Source organism: Talpa europaea (genome assembly GCF_964194135.1).
Source record: "Talpa europaea genome assembly, chromosome: 16".
NCBI lineage: Eukaryota > Metazoa > Chordata > Mammalia > Eulipotyphla > Talpidae > Talpa > Talpa europaea.
In genome coordinates, this window is record NC_140084.1 from 15,422,400 (window position 1) to 15,439,716 (window position 17,317).

At 40.4% G+C, this 17,317-nt stretch overlaps 1 protein-coding gene across 1 annotated transcript in view; it reads left to right on the forward strand.

Annotated features, from left to right (window-relative positions):
• The window catches only part of WWOX (WW domain containing oxidoreductase), a gene marked incomplete at both ends in the record, with an annotated part of 917,223 nt that overhangs the window by 393,541 nt on the left and 506,365 nt on the right, over positions 1-17,317 (forward strand). The window lies entirely within an intron of this gene.

Genomic DNA, 17,317 nt, shown 5'->3' on the forward strand with positions numbered 1-17,317 from the left:
ATGTCTTCTTTTTTCAACTTGATATATAGATTGAGAGGGTGGTACCTGTCTTATGATTCTGTATGTCCTACTAAGAGGATCAGATGAGAACATGCACAATTACGTGTGAGATGTTGCAGTAAAAAAATGAGAAATTGTATTGTGCTGACCAGATAGGAAATGCATTTTATTTATTTTTAAAGATTTATTTATGCATAGAAAACTGGGGTGTAGGCCATAGGTGTTGGGGGCATGAGGGGATTCACCTGAGAAAGAGTGGGGAGCATAACAGGCAGATGTACTGAAATACACTGCTGAGGGGAGCAGTGGGCAAGACAGGAGAGGTCTGCTGCACCATATGTGGGTTAACTCCCTGGCCTGGGATCAAACTCAGACTGTAGCTGTGGTAGCGCTGAGACTTAGCCCTTAAGCCACCAGGGATGACCCAGATTGGAAATTTAAATAGTCTAGCAATATCAGTTTTGGCAAGGATATGGAATAACAGGAGATTTCATATATCACTGATCAGACTGTGAATGAACACAGCCATTTTGGAAAATACTGTTATCACCTCACAAAGTAATACATTACCCATGTAATTTATCTCCTGTGAACATGCTGTGAGATCAAGGAACTCTTTAGAACTAGGGAAAGTTCTGGCACATTATTTGTGATGACAAGAAACTGAAAACTCCCCAAAGGCCATCCATAATGAAATGGGAAAGTAAATGGTGACATAATATAATGGAATAGTAGATAGCAGTGAAAATGAATGAATTGCTGTAACCTGCATCAACATAGAGGGATCTCAAAAAACAACGTGGAATTAAAAATTCTCCAGTTAACATGGAAGAATAGACAGTTCTATTTACTGTATATGAAACTGGATGAAAATGTTAGTGATGGGGAAAGGCATGGGGGAGAAGTATGGGAAGATTCTATATCTGGAGTTGAGCGATAGGTATGTGGGTAGTCATTCTGTGTACCATTATTTAAGACATACATAGATTACCTATGTGAACTCTTTTGTCATGTGTGCACATTGCATTACATTCACTTAAAAGTTGCTCTGATATTTTGCAATTGAATTAGGTATCAGATGCCAAGGTGATTTTTGCTTTTTCTTCTTCGTAGCCATGGCCACTATGAGATCATGCCTGATGAAGAAATAGTGATATTGCCCATGTGACTCTAATTTCCCTTACTCAAAGTTATCCTGTCACATCATGCATCTTCTGAAACCATAATGTTGACCATGCCACTCGCTGTTGCCTACATGGCCAAGCCCACCATCCTCAGCCTGTTATTCCTTTTACCAATATACTCTTGACCCCACTCATTTTTTGATCATTTCAGTACATTTTCTTATGCTTCTTTCTGTGGTTGACCATCAACCTGTGTGGTGAGGAAACAGCAGTGAACTCCAAACCCAGGGCTTTTTTCAGGCCCATCTGCTTCTTGTCTTTCTGACACCATCTGCTTCTTCTTGATCCACTAGTGCACTCTCCGCTACAGGACTTGAACATCATTTACCAGTTGTACTACATTAAACCACCCAAAGTTTACAACTTAATGTAACACATCTACCCTTTTAGTTTCTTTAAGTTGAGAGTCTGATTGTGGCTTAAAGATTCTGCTTAGAGATTCACAAGGTTGGTATACTTATCTGGAGGCTATACTGGGAAGGAATTCTTTTTCAGTCACCTCCACATCTCTAAGGTCACATAGACCGATTTCTGGAAGATTTGATTTTCTTGCAGCTCCATGACTCAGGGCCTTGGCTTCTTGGTGACTGTTGGCTGTTGGCACACTCTGCTCCTAGAGACCTCCCTCAGTTCCTACAAACCATCCACAGTTCCTCCCACATGGGCTTTCCCAGTATGGCAGTTTACTTCACCCGCATGGCAAGGAGAATCTCTAGAGCAAATCTGTCATCAAGGTAGAGCTTTAAATAATACAATGTGATCACGGGGTCATCCCACTACCTATGCTGTATTCTATGGGGTAGAAATTTGTCACAGGTCCAACCCATACTCAAAGGTGGGAATTAAAGGTTCTGGCTGTAGGCAGGGCCTCCCAAGAGCCTGCTCCTCAACTTGAGATATGTCTCTTTTGTGTGCTGCCAGTTAATGTGCAAGAGTCCCATCTCCATCTGTCTTTGATTGTTTCATCCCTGGGAGTATCCCAGGAGTCTCAAGGCCAGCCAGAAAAGCTGCCTCCAGAAGCTGCCCTTTAAAGCTTCCAGCCAAAGCAGGAAGATTTGCATAGGTTTGCACATGTTAATTTAAGTTCACAAGCCTCCTTCATCAGGGTGGAGAAATCCCCTTTAGGTTAGTCCTACCCTTACCAGTGAGAGGCAGATAGATAACAAAACTGTATTGTTTTCCATTTTCTGTTCAGTTTTTTCAAGGAGTTACTAGACTCTTGAAGATTGGCTTTACTCAAATACTGATCATGCTGAGTGTTCAGGAAATATTTGTCTTGGGGACCAAGGACTATGATAGGCTTGTGTCCACAGTGTTTTGAGTGTGTGTTGTCAAGCTTCTATCTCAATAAGGCTGTTCAGCTACTGAGAGATGCTCAGAAAATCAAGATGATTTCCGCATCAATCTAAGAAAACACAGATGGTCAGATTCTTAACATCAGCTTTGCTTTGCACTGGGCTTTTGAATGTTTCCATTGCTTCCCCTAAGTTAAGCATTTGGCAAATACTTAGTAAGCACCTATCATGTGCCTGACATTACTATGTAGTTTTGAAAGCATAACCTGAATAATGAACAACACCGCTAAAGTCACTGTCTGCACTTGCTTACTCTTAACACTCTGAAGGAAAATTTCATTACATCAAATCCCAAGAACTCCATTTACTTTTAACCCTACATGGTGAAGTTGTCAATGTGTGATAGCTTTCTATAGTCACGGATGGAAAATGCCTAGATAAATACTTCGAGGGACATTTTTAAGCATGTGAAAAATCAATTTTCATAAGGTTACATGTTTTTACCTTTTTATATAAAACATGCTATATTAAAAGAGAGATTAAATTTTACTCTGTGGAGTAAAATGCAAACACAAAATTATTTTTTCATTTTTCAGAGCATGCACTGGATTATCATTTATTTATGAGCCTTTTTTTAATCTAGAATATATGGAAATCTTTTCTTGAAGCACAATATAATATTGAATTGGGAATGTTGTCTGACAGTTTCCCTCTTACAGTTGCATAGAATGAGTCTCCTGTATGAATTTTTAAAAGAAACTTCAATATACTCTGCATTTGAAAGGGAAGAAGTAATCGCCATAATCTTGAGGAATTTTTTAAATGGCCTCCCCATACCAGCTCCTCTCTCTTTCACTAACTTTTCTGCAGCAAATAATGCTTCCATGATTTTCCAGAACTCACAAAGTGGTTGCTTTTCTTTCTTTTGTCTAAAGTTTATACCCAACAATTGAAGTTCTCCCTGAAGACTTAGCTATCAGTTCAGATTAGAGCTGTGACATGATTTCTATTTATCCTTTTTGTGCATTTTCTTTGCTGGGAGACACTGAGCTTGAAAAAGCACCAGTATCCTTTATTCTCTGTGAGGCAGATGTCTTCCCATTTTAACCCCTTTAACCATGCATATGGTTAAACTGCACAGCCTTTAAAACAGGGATCACATAAAAATGTTTGCCTGGGCATCCTGGGCACGAATACGTCCAGTGTTCACCCTTCTAAACTACCCTTTGCACACACCACTGTCTGTTCACATATATGTGACTCTACCATTGTTCTTCCCACCCCCTTTTCCTGCTGTGCTTTCATTGCATAACAAACCACCCTCTAGGAATTAGTCTAGAGGTTGTCTACCATGGCCTTCCTGCTCCAATCTCATGCCCAGAGCTCAGGTGAAGTGGGAAGTTAGGGTACTTTCTTCCCAGGGTGGAAATTACTAGTTCCAAATGCCTCATAAGGCTAGACTCAGATTTCACACAGCCCATCACTTTCATTCACGTTTCCTTGGCCAAAGCCAGTTACATGGCCAAACCCAACTTCAGTTAGGGAATTTAACTCCTTGCAAGGAGGTGGAAGGATGGAAAAGTCCTTCAGATTTACTGGATTTATAGATAGCGATATCGCCAATGTTAGAGATATATTTCTGATATATTTTATTTATTATATACATTTAAATCATACAAATTTATGTGTGTATATGTACATGAATGTATATACAATTAAATATATATTTAAAATATAAATTTTATTTTTATAAAATTAAAGTTTAGTGTTTCATTAGGTTGTTCAGATTTTAAAACTTTATCCAGCTCTTAGCCTCCAGCATTTGTTTCCTGCATTGCAGCCCTGTCACCATGAATAAGGGCTCCATGACTGCTGGTGCATCATTTGGCTGACTCACTTTTCACCCAAGCCCAAATTCACCAATGTAGTTCATACAGCACCATCTGTGATACCCCATTTTGGAGCCAGACCAGCTATAGTTCAATTTCAAATCCTTCCACTTCCCAGCTTTCTGACCTTAGGCAGTTTACTTAACCTTTCTGGACTTCCACTACTAAATCATGTAAACAGAATTAGCTGTACCCATGTTCATCTTTTGCATCTCCACCAAGCCATTTTGGATAATTCAGTGCTCTGGAATGCTGGCCTCCGGCTCTCTCTTTGACTGCAGTCTTGGGGACACGGCCGCATCGCAAAGGTTGTTGCTAGGGAATGTCACTGGTATGACTTTCAATTTAGCACATGCACAGGCGACCTTGTTTGGGCTTGTGCCATTGGTAATTCCGTTTGAGGATTTTACTTTGACAGAATGTATTCAAATATGTTTTTTTCTAGCTATCATCTGTACCCTCATGGCCACAGTTCTTCCAAACCACCAAGACTTGCTAATTAATATTTTCACAAGAACATTCGTCACATGGGTCCAGATTTCAAAGGAATAAAAATACAGCCTTTGTTCTTGGAGACACTTTATCATATAGCTGGATATGCATCCTTTGACCACCTGTTTCAGAAAATACTTAGATCCTGTTTGACCTTAACGTAAGACAATTGAGCTGTTACTGATGCTTTTCTGCCTTTTCACAATTAAATATAAAAATAAGTCTCATGCCACTGGATTAGTCTCTCGCCATTCAATGATATTGTCTATATATACACCAAATCTAAATATATCAGTAAGATGGATAGATGATAAGTAAGTAGGTAGCTAGCTGTTAAGAACTGTGTGAAAGAAATTCATTTCCAGCTATGGGTAATTTGGGAAAAGATCAATATGATACATCAACATTATAAATAAATGAAAATGAATGCAACTTTGTGGTTTTCTGAAAGCCTTGTAGTCGGTGTGGCTTCCAGAATTGCATCTCTGACACCTGGAACATGTGTTACATGCTGCAAAAGGCTTGTTGGTGAGCAGGTTTCATGGTGAAGGTACTTCCCCATAAATAAGTATCATTTATAACGCTGTTATAGCTTTGCTGATTGTTAATATTACTCATGACATGTCTTGCTTTTCTGAAGCCTCCACTACAAAACAAGTGACTGTGGTAAGGTTACATCAGAACTCATCTGCATTTTTTTCTTTGTCCTTTTCTAAGTTTTGGTTTCTTCCTCCTTTTCTCCCTCCCCTATTCTTTCTTTTCTCCCTCCCTCCTTTTTCCATCCTTCTTTCTTGCTTTTTTTTAAATATTGTCAGCAACTCCATATTCTCAATCCTATTTTTCTTTCTGTTTCTATATTTCAGAGCTGTTAAAAATCCATTAAATGATTCAGCAGTAATTATGAATCTCCTGCTCTATGGATGTTACTTTATTAAGCACTAGGGATAAAAAGGCAGGTTTTGCTTTGTTGGTAAGAAACTCATAGCTTAGTCAAAGAGATAGTACTTAAGTAAATTACAGTGGAGTGTCACAAAAATATGTTTTAGGCTGGGGGACATGGAGCAAGGAGTGCAAAGGCAGGGCAGGTATTTATTCCCAAAGGGATGTAAACTTGGGGTAGGAAGCTTCACCACTTGAGACTGGTGAGGGAGAAGGGCCTCTGGAGAGGGGCAGTCATGTGCAGTGAGAACATGAAGGTGTTTCTAGTTTAGAAGCATAAGTCAGACTAACAATCCTGATCTTTGAGATGTGGAATCAGAGAGTTGTGGTCTCTGAGAGACACTCCCTGTGCATCCCATTACTGGTGTAGAAACAGGCTAAGAAATATTTGCATTTCCATCTCCTTAGAAGACAAATACTATCTACCTTGCAAGGCAGTTGTGAGTAATGGAATAAGGGAACATTTTAAAATTTCTTACAGTGATTCCTGAAACATAGTAATGTTCAAAATATTTGAAATTAGGCTGCCTTGAAGACTCACTCAGGCCCTAGGGAAACATGACCATTTCACTCCAAATCACCGACTTTAGTTCTACGTGCTGGGATGCCAGAATGTGGGGAGTGGTCAATGATGCACAGAGTTTAGGACACCCCAAAACTCCACATTGCTTTCTCCACCAGATTGCACATGATTTGAAAACAATGGTCATGTTTGTTGTTCCCTTCACCAGCAGAGGGTTTCAGTCAATACTGAGCATTAATTACACATCGATTGCCTCTATGATCCCAAATAAATTATACCTCCTCGGAACCGGTTAGGCCCGCCTGAAAAAGGAATTCTGACCAGTGTCCAAAGGTGCTCTCAGAGACAGGCTGTCAAATGGAAGGACCAAACAGATGGCACAGAAATCATTTCTTTTTAGCATATGTACATTTTTCTACAACATTAACTTCACAATCAAAAAGTTTAGACATTAGTAAATTATAGAAGCATGTTGTGAGACTCTCTGGTTCACAGAGTGTATGAGGAATTTAAAGTCAACATTCAACCCCATGGTAGCAGTGGGGAGAAAACAGGGAGGAAGAACAAACTTCTGTGAAGGGTTTTCCTAGTTACCATTCATGTGATAATGTCACTTAGTAGGGTTTTCATTAGATTGATGTCTTCTTTTAACACCACCCAAAACATGCCTTGTCATCTCCTTTGGCAATATCTGCCCACCCAGGAGGAAATTCTTCGTTGTAAGTCTGGTTTAGCTGTACCTAAGGGACACCTGTGAGCTTACAGTTATTATTATATGAAATCTTTCCCAGTCATTTTCTGGTTTTAATTGATGTTGTATTTCCTTAATGTACAGGATTTGGCATGATATAACAAGTATTTAAAAAATATTTACAATTCTGGTCTTATAAAGGAAAAAGTTACATATGGTCATTTGAACTAATTGCTAAAATGACACTGCATTAATTAGATAATTAAGGGTCTTGAGCATGTGGCTGTTGTATTCGTTGGGCTGGAAGCCAGCATTTTCTATAGCTGAGAAAATGGGTTAGCATAATTCAAAATTCAATTGCTGTACCCTTTTCATATGAATAGATAATACAGAATGAGTCTTAAATCTGGATTTCTAAAACTAACAGGAACTGGTTTTATTTTAATTGAGTTTTAAAACACTTCTAGGCCTCTCGTTGTCTTTTCAGGTTAACCCTTTGTGGTTGCGACCACCACCTGCTAGTCTTGTCATCTCACACAATATTGTAATGATCTTTCTAGAACTATTGTGAACCCCTAAGAACATATCCTTTAGCAATCAATGTCTTGAGCCCTGATCCCAAAGTCTGCTTCCCCTCTAACACCCCAACACCCCCACTGAAAATAAATGCTCTGCCTGGTTTGAGATAATTTATAGCAGTATCTTTTCTAGGTGCCTTAACTTATCAAGGTTATTTGTCAGGAAAATTATCTCTTGTAACACCAGGTTCCCTACCTTTAGATGACAGGTCTTAATACAGAAGTTTTCCCCATACCAACTAGTAGTGTAAGTTGATTTCATATCCTTTTATTTTATAAAGTTTTGCTTATCAGGTTTGTCATCTCTATTTGAAATTAAAATGTGTGGTCTTCCGATGACCTTAAAGTAACTGACCCCCAAATCTAATCACTCCCGGCGTCTGTGAAAATCGACAAATATGTCAGGTAACTTGGGGCATCAAAACATTATTTTAAATATTTCATTTGTAGGCAAGGCAAGGATCATTTTCAGGTTAGTCCTCTGAGAAGGAATGCTGGGTGCATGAACACCTTTGTTTCTCTGCTCTATAATCGGCACTCATTATCAACGGGTTTCTATGAGCAGAAAATGTACAGTTATGTGTTCTGCACGAGTGAATTATTGATTGGATTTACGGCCAGAAGAATGTTCCTAAGTGGTCAATACACAGCAAAAGTGTGTCAGGTGAAGGTAAAAATAAAGTAAGATCTATACTTTTGATAGCAATTGCTGTTGGGTTATGTTACACTTGTCTTTTGAGGTTACTGTTGGGTATAGATAAAAACGCTAATTATATTAAAATGGATGAAAATATGGCATTCAAGCAAATTCTATATAAAAAGGAAGTATTACGGTTTGCTTCCATTTAAGATTGATTCTGTCCAAAATTTGCTTTTTCCTATTAACTGTCATTGGCTTGCCAGTGTTGTCTTTTAGTGTGTAAGGATGGTTTAGAAATTTGGACACGTGGTTCTATGAAAAGCCACACACAAAACTTACCTCTCTAATTCTTTTTTGCCCAATGACAATCTCATAAAAATGGCATTGTCTGTTGGTTGTAGGTTAGATCGACCTCAGCCTGGTAGCATAGATTTCTGCTATATCTTTTCCAGTACATGATGAATCACCCCTACTTAATAGTAGACTTGTTATTATGCAAAATTACAGTCATAGAAAGGTCTGTATCAGGTCCAACCAAACTAAACTCTGGTTCTCAGCTGCTTTCACCCCTACATGGAGGTGCCTTGCATTCTGTTCCTTGGTAGGTCAGTCACGAGAGGAACATCTACTGAGGTTGAATAGGAGCCTACTGTGCGCCAGACCCCTGCTAGTTCTTTGGCCATGGAGAGGGTGAAAAGAAAGATGTCACTGTCCTAAGCAGCAGTTCACTGTGTGCCACCCGTACACAATGAACCCCCTCAAGTTCAAGTTGAAGTGAGGCAGGTGAGGACTCACACATGGAGGATGCTTATTTCCATTCTCACTAAGCAGATGACTGGCAGAAGAGTCTCATCTTTTGTTTTTGAAGCCTGGGTTGGAGCATCTTGTAATGGGAAATGTTTAAAGGTGTGTGTTCTAAAATAAGCTGATCTATAAACCCAAGTAGTTGCTTTGCATGGTGGTTTCATCAAAGAAATGGAGCCAAGCTAGTGCTGGCACAACAACTGGCTCTCTTTTTCCTATTAAGTCAGCTCCAAAGGAAATCCCAAAATTTTGAGTGTCATTCTGACAATATTCAGATACTTTTTATGCACCAATGATAGAACCTCACCTTAATGAGTGTAAGTAGACACTGTCCTCCAGCATCTTCAAAGAAGTTCAGAATCACAATGAATCTATTAAGCTGAATCCCAGGTCATAAAATGGAATATAGATTGCAGGTTTTGTGGGAGGATGCACTTGGCGGTGATTCCCTGAGCAGAGAGACTTGGAACTATCAGGGTCCACTGCTCCTCTTTCTAAGCTGCAATTGATTCAGTGATAACATAATGATAATGCAAGTGCCTTCAGTGTCAAAGCATCAGGCAGGGGGTGGTCTGGCCCAGGAGCAGATAGATGCCCTGATGTAGTGGTAATCCAGAGGTTTGTGAGTTAAGTGCTTCTGACATGCAGAATCAAGAGTCAAGGGCGAAGCTGCCTTTTAAATGCTCTTTGTGAAGCGTCCACTGCAGATGTAATTGAGTCTCTCAGGTGACGAGCTTTATTAGAGCAAAGCTGTGTAGAGTTGCATACCTATTTGGGTGAATATTTTACGCATCTTCAATAACTGCTCTCTGACATTGCTGAAGTCCCCATCCTTATTGTGTTCTACCAGTTCAAGAAGAAAAACACCACTGCAGAAATGTTGTCTAAGCCTTACCAGTCAATATGACTGAGAGCAATCTGTCCCATCCCTTTATATTTATAACTTGTTATTTGTATTCAATGTATGTCTTTTGTACCAGGTTCTAAGATCTATCAGGTCTTATTTGTTTGTTTAATCAAGGCCCCGAATAACCATCATCATCACCTCTTTCATCATCATCATCAACATAGTGATTATTTATTGCCATATGCAGTAAATATACGCACTGTAAGGAGAGCTTTTCATGGGTTATTCCCAACCCTGGAGTCAAGAGTCAGAAACACAGTGGCCAAGAGGAAAGTATGCCTTTTGGGATCAGAACTCTTAAACCCATAGTCCCAATAAGCTAATTTCCAGACATGGGATGTTGTGCCAGTTCACTTTAATCACTCTGTACTTTTGTTTCCTCATCAACAAAAGTGTGCACGCTATGGTTTCGTTCATGTCTAGGGCAAAGGCAGCTGGGACATGTGCTTGCAAGATGAGTTGGAATAGTGGTTACCTCTCTGAGAGATGGTGATGTGGAGGGGGCAGGAGGGAGACTTCTGGTGTGCTGGAAGTGTTCCATCCATTGATCTGGTGCTATGATTCCATGACTGTATACACATGTGACAGTTCATCAAGCTTTTCTCTTCATATGTGTGTCCTTCATAAATATTGCATGTAAGCAAGACCTCAGAAGAAATTATCTGAGAGAATTTCCATTTTTTTGAGGGAGTTTTCTTCCTATATCTGTCAAAACCCAAAGTAGATTTCCCCAATAACTGAGGTGCCTGAGGGCTGGGTGGTGAAGACAGAGGAAGGCTGAGATGACAACTTGACCTTCTTATGGATTCAGCTGAGGCTGGTTTAAAGACAGTTATGGTTCCATTGCTCAAAACCTGAACTAAAAAAGAAATTCTTCAGCCATGTCCCTGTGAACTAAATATAGCATCATATTTATAATGTTGTGGTTCTGACCACCCCCGGGCTATTTCTGATTACAGGGACAGCTTAAATGGTATGGGCCATAAAAAGTTATCTGTTAGCTCAGGCCAAATGTCAATCTATTTGCTGCCAAGAGGAGACCAGGCCTTGATGGCAGTTCTCCTGATGTAGGATTTTAAGAGGAATGGAGAATGTTGCCACAGTGGCTGGCCAGAAAGCTTGAGAATTCTTTAGTCTCTGCCTTTTATGGGGACCAGCCTCTTAACATATAGGATAGAATCACATAGTCCTTGACCATGTCCTCAAAGGTGGAACCATCAATGGGTCCCTGCTGATCTGTTGCTGCTCAGGGTCTTGGTATAAAGTCAAATAAGACCCAGGCCCCCAGGAAACCCCATTTTCTCCATTCTTCCCTTCTCTTCTTTGCCACATTGGTCCCACCACCACTCCTTGACTTAACTAGCTTCCTTTCCAAAGTCACTTCATACCACAATCCCTTTTTCCTCAATCTAGCAGAGGCTTGGCTCCCTCCCTAGAGCCTAGTTCCTCTCCTTGCTCCTTGATTCCCCCAGACATGGGCAAATTTCTAGTTATGAGACAGCTTGGGCTGATTCCACTGACTTCACATTATGGCTCACCTCCTAGAATCTCTTTCTGCCCTGTGTTCTCATCCAAGCTGCAGGTCTTCCTCCCTCTCTAAGAGTGTTGGTTCCCAGGCCACCAATGAAATATTTGCTCCACGTAACCCAAGGCAAGGCAAGGGTCCATTTGCAAAATGGTGAGGTAATACTAGATTTCTTGATGTTCTCTTACCTTTATTTTTTCAGTCAAATGTCCCTGACTTCTGTTTATATTGGACCTTAGCTCCAGTCCCTCACCCAGATCTCCTAAATCCCTTGCACATTTTTTTTTTTTAAGATTTATTTATTTATACAAGAACCGTGGTACAGGCCAGATGTGCGGGAGGTAAGAGGATTCACCAGAGACAGAGCAGGGAACAGAACAGGCAGGCTGACGAAATTCGCTGCTGAGGATAGCAGTGGGCAAGACAGGAGAGGTCTGCTGCACCATGTGGGACCCTTGCCTGCAGGCCGGGACCCATCCAGCACTGCAGAGGCCGTGGACAGCTTCACAGTGTGGTGCTCAACTGCCTGTGCCACCAGGGGAGGCCCCCTTTGCACATTTTTTATTGGTTAGAGTGTCTGACACAGAGTTTCTGAATCCCTTGGAATTTCCTGGGCAATAGAAGCATCTTTGGTCCTAATAGGGCAATTGCTGGTAGGTATTAGATGTGATGTGTACACCAGAAAGAAAAAGCCATGATTAGAAGCTTGGAACTTTCAGCTCCATCTTCCATTTTCTGGAGAGGAAGAGGGAATGTAAATTTAATTGATGATGTATCATACCTACTTGATGAAGGCTGCATATACCATATAACAATTCCTAAATGGCAGGTGTTGGAGAACTTCTGGGTGGGCAAACACATGAGGGTGTGGTTCACCCTAATTCTCCAGGATCCCTCTAGACCTGACCATACATATCTCTTCATCTGTTCGTTGGTACCTTTCAAAATAACATTTATAATTAGTTGACAACATTGAGTAAACTGTTTCCCTCGGTTCTGTGAGCCACTCTAGCAATTTATCAACCCCAAAGAGGAAGTCATGGGAACTGAGGACCCACTGCTTGAGATTGACATCTGAAGTTGGGGGCAGGCAGTTTTGTGGGATTGAGTCCTTAACCTGTGGGGTCTGTGCTAACTTTGGTTAGTAGCAAAAATGAATTGAATTGTAGGACACCCAGCTGGTGTAAAAGAGTTGGTCAGTGTGGAGAAAATACCCACACCTGCAGTGTCAGAGGTATTATGAATGTGGAGGTAAAGGCAAGACAGTGCATTTTCCCTGTAAAATTATTTCCCATTTTGAGTACCTGTCCTGTGCTAATTTTTATGTTAGATTCTATTTTATTCATTATCAAATATTGATGTCAAATATGACTCCCCAAACATATAATTCCCAAATATAAGGACCTGGTGGTCTCCTCATTATCTCCATTTTAGAAATGAGAAAATGGTGACTCAAAGATTTAGTAATTGCTGTCATTGAAAATGTTAGGAAAAGTTTGCATTTATTGAATACCTATTATGTGTAAAACTTTCATATAGATAATCTCTTTCATCTGTATCATAACCTTATCTAGAGATGCCAGTATCATCTCTTGACATAGGGAAATTTGATTTTGGAAGGTTAATTAACATGCCTAAGGTCATTTATCTATAACTGTGCATCTATAATCTATTAATATATATATATTTAATCCATAAATGTTATCTACAACATCTGTCTATAACTTCTGCCCCACATCAAACTCAGATTTGTTTGAGTCTAAAATACATGAGTTTTGCTCTTACATCCCTTCATACTCCATGGATAATCCCTACCTCCCTTTTTTAAAAAAAATATTTTATATATTTTTACATCATTTTTCATTTTTGTACAACGAACGTATGCATTTTCATCTTGGTTAGAGTCCCCTTGAATTTCCCACCACCCTTGTTTTGATCCTACTCCCTTCTTCCCACTGCCCCGCAATGTGTCTCTGGTTTGTAGCTGCCTGTTGATTTTGATTTTTACCTTATTATAATTAGTCTTTTTCCTGATCCCTTCTTTGGGTTTTCTAAATTCCTGCTATGAGTGAGACCATCCAGTATTTTTCTTTTTCTTTCTGGCTTACTTCACTGAACATAATCCCTTCAAGCTCCACCCATGTTGCTGCAAATGGCATGAGTTTATCTTTTTGATTGCTGAGTAATATTCCATTGTGTATATGACACATCACCCAAAGTAGTGATAGTGAAGGAAAAGATAAACAGCTGGGACTACATCAAATTAAAGAGCTTCTGTACAGCAAAAGAGACAGTAACCAAAACAAAGAGACATGCCACTGATTGGGAGAAAATTTTTGCACACAACACTAATGATAAAGGACTGATCACAAAAACCTACCTCCCTTTTTTAAAACTAAAAGATTTCATGCCAAACTTCCACAGCATCTGAATTGAAAACCCCTACTAAATCACAAGGTAATCTATCTCTTTGATAATGGCTTAATATAGCCAGTATTCTTTTTAAAATGTGTGTAACATTTTAGAGAAACTAGCAAAATGGAGCATAACTCTCTGATTGAGGGGGCAGGGCGGGGGGCCCAGCAACTCTCTCTCAGAGTTTCATCATCATCCCATTCATAATTGATTCCAAACTTGCATGAATCTTTCAAGATAAGTGTCTTATCGATTATCCTGAAAACAAGCTATCACTTGGCATCCTTAGACTAGCTCACAGCCCTCCCCTGTTTACTGTAAACAGAGATGTTGATAGAGGAAATGTCATTTTCTTTGGCATTGGATCCATTGGGCATTTTGCTGCCCTGGTATGGGGAACAGAGGGAGTGAAGTGGCCGAGACAGAGGATCACAGACAGCGTGGCCTTTTTTGGTGGAACTGGAGCCAAACAGTCCTTGGTTAGCTAATATAGTCATAAGCTGTTTTATAGCCTTGTGCCAGGACTTCTTCCTGGTAAAATGTGCAAAGCGTCCCAGTGAATGCCAATTGATTGCTGTCAGGAAATATTCAGTCCCCCTTTTTTGCATGTTTACTTGTGGTTATGTAAATCAAGCAGGCTTCTTTCTTGGAAGTGATTGGAGTGTTTACAAGGGACTTAACTCTTTTGTAGTTTCTGCAATGAGATAAAATACTAATATGACTCTGCCATTAAACTCAGCATTACATGTCTGCTTCCTGTGTGGTTAGGGTTGTACTTCTCCGTGCCACTGACTCTTGCAAACCGCTGGTGCTCCTCACACAGGGTAGGGAGGGTCAGTGCTGGCAAGGGAAATTACTGAGTTTCCCCCTGGAGGCTCTATTGCTCTAGCTAAAACCCTTGAAATACTCTCCAGGTGACAATAGCCCCAAACTTGAACATGTTGTGGCATTTGGCAAACAGAAGGAGACCTGACTCATGGTTTTTGGGTGCAGATAATGAAGATTCAGGCCATTGCATTAAATTAGCAGCCTGATTTCCTGAGGCTGCCACTGGTAAAATGCTTAGTTGCTATCCTGGGGGAATGGGATGGGGCTACTCTCTACCCAAATGGGCCTTGCTGTCAGGAAGCTCTTGCTCAGCAGCAAAATCCAGCCTTTTTTGGACTCTAAAGCTTATTTTTAAAGTAGCCTCATAACTTGCTCTAAGGGGGTCATGAACAGAAATGAAACTATCATTAATAGAGTCATGGAACTTACAGAAGCCACTTCAGGGAAAAAGGAGTCCCTTTTTCATAGAAGAGGTCACGGAGAACTCAGAGAAGGTGTGATCATTCCATACCCTGAGTCTGGTGTTTATGTCCAGGGGTATGTCTTAACATTTTAACATCTTGTTCATTGAGCATCAATTAAGTGAGCATCTACTGTGGTACCAGATACTGAGCAAGGCACTGGGAAATAAAGAGATAACTCCAGAATGATCTGTCTGGGGAAGCCTAGGTTTTCCTGGGTTGGTGATAGCGTAAGGAGATCTATGAACCTTCTCAGGAGTAAATGGCCACTCCCTCCTTTGTCTCCCATCTATACTTTATAGTAGACACTCTGTGATGTCTCTTTCTGGAAATATGTCTGCCATTTAGAAACATTTATTGTATTTGCCCCAACCACCTTTATTAGTCAGGGTTCTCCAGAGGAAAAAAAAACAAATAGGAGATATATAAATATATATCTACATTAACACACACACACACAGACACACACACACAAATACAAAATATCTATCTCCTATTTGTTTATAGGATATATCCTATTTAGATACATTCTAAAGAGTGAGAGATTAACTATAGAATTGGCTCAAATAGTTGTGGCTTCCAAGAAGTCTCACAACCTGTCAGCCACAGATTATAGAACCAAGCAAGCCAGTTGGTAAAATTCAGTCTGGATCCAAAGGCCTCAAAGCAAGAGGAGTCAATGGTCTAAGTCTGAAGCTGATGGCCTGAGAGCTGGGGGGGAAGATGTTGAAAGTTCCAGAGTCTGAGGGCCGGGGAACCAGGAGCTCTGATGTCTGAGGGTGGGGAAAGGCCAACATCTCAACTCACAGGAGAGAAAATGTGCCCCTTCTTTCCTTTTTAGTTCTAAGGCAGAATCTTCCTTACTTAGACTACTGACTCAGATGCTAATCTCTCCAGAAACACCCTCGTAGGAACATCCAGAATCAAAGTTTTACCATCTGTCTGGGCATCGCTTGGCTCCAACCAAGTTCACATATAAAATTAACCAGCACCACCTTATTTTGTTTTTTTTTTTTTTTAAGATTTATTTATTTATGCATGCAAGAGCTGGGGTACAGGCCAGAGGTGTGAGGGGTGAGAGGATTCACCAGAGACAGAGTGGGAAACAGAACAGGTGGATTGACTGAAACACACGCTGAAGGGAACAGCGGGCGAGTCAGGAGAGGTCTGCTGCGCCATGTGGGTCAGCTCTGTGGCCAGCTGGGTGATGGAACTCGTGCTGCAGTAGCTGAACAGTAGCGGATAGGTTGTGTCTTCACCCCTTGAGCCACGAGGGAGGCCTACCACCTTATTTTGACCTTGTCAACTATCTGTAGATTCTCCCATCCTTGTACTTGACTCTTCCTCCAATCATTTATATTTTAGCACTCAGATTTTGGCCGTTTTGAAACAATATTTCTATTGGGATCTAGAAAGCAGATGAAATGCTCTTTCTTATGTGTGCTTCTTTTTTTTTTTAAGTTTCTTATTGTTGTAACTGTCAAGGAAAGAAGAGGAAAATGCAGAAAAGTCAAAATTAAGAACATTTCAGCCCTTTTTTATTGAGCTTCCTTGATGGGAAAAGCATGGCAACCAAGTCACCTGATTTGTTTTATGGCAGTCAGTTTTCCTCACTGAGAACAGGGCTGATTTTTCTTTCCTTGCTCCATGTGGCTTGCTGGTCAACCTTACCCCTCCTTTCCTCATTATCTTCTCAGCAAACGAGAGCCCCCCTACCTGGGCAGAACTTTCCATTCTTCAGTCTCCCCTTCGGTGCTGCTCTCAAGGATCCCTGATTACTGTAAAGAAGTAGAGAGTTGCATCTTCAGTGTGAGTTTCTGATAATGGCATAAATGTAGCCAATAATTGGCTATGATATAGTGTCCTGATTTCTTGTAAAAATACAGATTCGTGAAGGTGAAAAATGGAACTTACAATATGTGTCTCTTTACTTTCTTTTGACTGCCCCTAATTTAACTGTTTAGTAACCTATCTGCCCACTCTTTTTGTTGTTTACTTAGCATAAGAGACATGGAGCATGAACCACTTGAGTTGTAAGGTGAGAAAAGATGGAACTCTCCAGGGGAGAATGTCTTCTCCAGATGAGTTAGTATTTGCTGAATTTTCTCAAAAGAATTTCACTATAAGCGACATCTCCTACCCTACC